Raw genomic sequence first — 3,235 nt, 5'->3', positions numbered from 1 at the left:
AATATCTGTCATTCAAGCCCTCTAATAGAGGCTTGGACAGAACAATAGTATGAAATTCATTATTATAGATTCATTGTCACAACAATGTCTAATAATTTTGTGCACGTGCATTTATAAAATAACAACTTGCAGAAAGAAAAAGTTAATTATTGGAGCTGAGAGTTAGGTCAGGAAGATCATGAATTTCAGGAGAGCCTGGAGTAACTAACAGCAAGTCCTATCTCAAAAGGAAATCAAAGAGAGAGAAAGAGCAAGAAAGAAAGAGGAGAGAGACACAAAGAGAGAGAGAGAGAGAGAGAGAGAGAGAGGAAGTAAGTATATTTCAGGATCTCTTGCAACTTAAGAACAGCCTGACAAACCATGTTCTTGGAATTAAGAAGAAACCTATGACTTCAACAGCATGTGACTTCAGTTCAGTGGCTGGTGTCTTGACCACTGATGTGTTATTAAGGATGATGATTCGCTTCTTCCCCATAACACATAATCAATCATAAAATAATTAACTTATTTTTAAAAATATGAAAAGAGCATGTGTCCCATACATTTTATAATTGGTGCATATGGCTTTTGAAAACAAGAAAAATGTCCTCCCTTCTTGGTTGCTACAATTTCCTCTTGCTACTCTGTCATACAAGGGCTGATGACGCTGTCCAATAGAGCACACATGAGGCTGGGGGTTCCTCAATGTGGCAAAGTGCTAGGGCTAAGCATGAAAAACTGAGTCCAGAACCCCAGCAGCCTCATACAAGCCAGGCATGGTGCCATGCACCTTTAGTCTCAGCACTGGGGAGGAAGAGACAGGCAGATCCCTGGGGCTATCTGGCCAGATGGTCTAGCAGAATCAGTGAGCTCTTGGTTCAGTAAACAGAGCCTACCTCAAAAAATAAGGTAGAGAGCGACTGAACAAGACATCCAGTGTTGACCTCTGGTATACACACACATACCCCTCTGACACACATATACATATATCCCAATACATGTGCATATATATGTATACAACATGCATGCACAATGCACAGGATGTAACTGCCATAGGTAGGTCACCCTTTCTCCAAGATTCCAAAACGTGTATATACATTATCATGTGGTAAACAAGAATTAAGTTGATATGAAAATAGAAAACTTGATCATTCAGGCTTTCTATGGCTTTACGCCATTTGTAGCATGTGTTTAGGATTGGCATCTGCAACAGTTAACAACCCATCTCGTGACACCAGAGACACCAGAAACACCAGAAAAAGGAGCAGCCACTGGGTTTGCCAGGACACACCTGTCAATTTTATATGTTCTCAGTGAGCAAAGTTATGAAATTCAAGCATTGACATTTACACATATCTACCATATCTGAAAAACCTTATGAATTGATTTTCAAAGCATTTTAAAAATATTTTATTTACTGTTTTATTTTACGTGCATGAGTATATTGCCTACGTGTGTGTGAGTGCACCTGTGTCATACAATGCCTTCAGAGGCCAAAAGAGGGTGTCAGATTCCCATGGAACTGGAGTTATGGACAACTGTTAGCCATCATGTGGGTGCTGGGAATCTAACTGGTCCGCTGCAAGAGCAGTCAGTGTTCTTAAAGGCTGAGCCATCTCTCCAGCACCTCTCAATAATAAAAATATATTTTTGAACTTACATCAAAAAATAAAATTTACTCAAAACTTTTTGCAAAATTTGTCAGTCACAGTAAACTAGCAAATCAGGGGCACTTCACAAAGTGCGCTGTGCTTAACATTTTACACGCTGTTGTTCCGTGTAAATCGTTTGTTAATCCTAATTGAATGCTTGTGAATTTCATGGAAAGTATTTTGGCCATACTTACACCTCCCCCCATACTGTACACTTTCTAACTCCCCACAAAACTTCTGCACATGTGTATATGTGCATGCACGTGTGTGTGTGTGTGTGTGTGTGTGTGTGCATGTGGTGTGTGAAAACATTACATATAGAGTCAGGTTTGTGTACTCCAATGCCTTTTGCTGTGGGTTCATTCTTCAGTCTCTGGAGCCTGACCAACCTACTAAGAGTCTCACACTTAAACAAAACTGAATCTCCCCTTCCCTGCTGTCCTCAGTTGTCAATGGTTCCTTAGACAGAGTTGAGATTTCTTACCCACTTCCCCACAACTATGCTAAAATTTTGCCTGATTTGTGTTACACGACACTTGTTGATGCTGTTAGCATTGCTATGAGTTCATTGGAGTAACTGAGTAGCTGTCTGTAAAACTGTGTTTTCTTGTGGTCATCCACATCCTCTGGTTCTTATAGTTTCTCTCTTCTACAATGATCCCTGAGCCTTAGGGGGAAGAAGTTTGATATAGGAATCCTATTCAGAGATAAGCAGTCTGGAACCTCTCATTCTCTGCACATCAGTCAGTCGAGATTCTCTGTTTTAATCATCATGTATTGTGTGAGGAAACTTCTCTGGTGAGAGTTGAGAGATACATTCATCTATGGGTAAAGTACTAAGTCATTAGAAATCAGTTTAATAATATATCTATTTAGCAGAATAGTTGTATTAAACATTTACATGACCTGATGGCTGTCTAGGCTCAGGCTTCTAGGTTTAATATCAGTGTCAGGAGTGAAGCAGACATTAAATCCAACCAGAATGTAGTTGGTTACTCCTATAATATTCATGCAAATCTGCACCGGTGGACATATCTTGCCAGGCCAATTGTTATAGCTCAGAGGACAGCTCGTCACTATGAAACCTAGACCTGGAGGGTAACAAAGAGCAGAATTGTTTGAGGGGGTGTGGGACCCTGGTCAACAGCTTTGAGTGAAGGAGTCTGTCCTTGGCCTTGGGCTTTTTTGCTAATCTGTGTTATCTGGTAGGGGCGATGTCCCCTGTTATAGGGTGACTTCTTTAATATATGTGCTAGATTTCCATATGGCTTTTTCTAAGAGCATTTAGTGTTAGTCATCTCTCCAGTCTCTCCCTCCCTGCTCTCCCTCCCCTTCTCCACATCCTTAAACCTTTCCTACCCTATTATTCCATCCCCCTTTGTGTCAATGCCTTCAGCCTCCACAGTCAGGAAGCCTCACCCCAGCTCCCAGGATCACTTAATAGTTTCTTGATATCGCTAGGTTTTCTAAGTGAAACACGCATATCTAAGATCTCAAAGCTAGTATTCAGTTATGAGAGAGAGAGAGAGAGCATGTGACATTTGTCTTTCTGGGTCTGGATTGCCTCATTCAGGATGATTGTCTCCAGTTCCATCCATTTACCT

Source organism: Nannospalax galili, unplaced genomic scaffold, assembly GCF_000622305.1.
Source record: "Nannospalax galili isolate Female #2095 unplaced genomic scaffold, S.galili_v1.0 scaffold1764, whole genome shotgun sequence".
Classification (NCBI taxonomy): Eukaryota; Metazoa; Chordata; class Mammalia; order Rodentia; family Spalacidae; genus Nannospalax; species Nannospalax galili.
Note: the sequence above shows the minus strand (reverse complement) of the source record.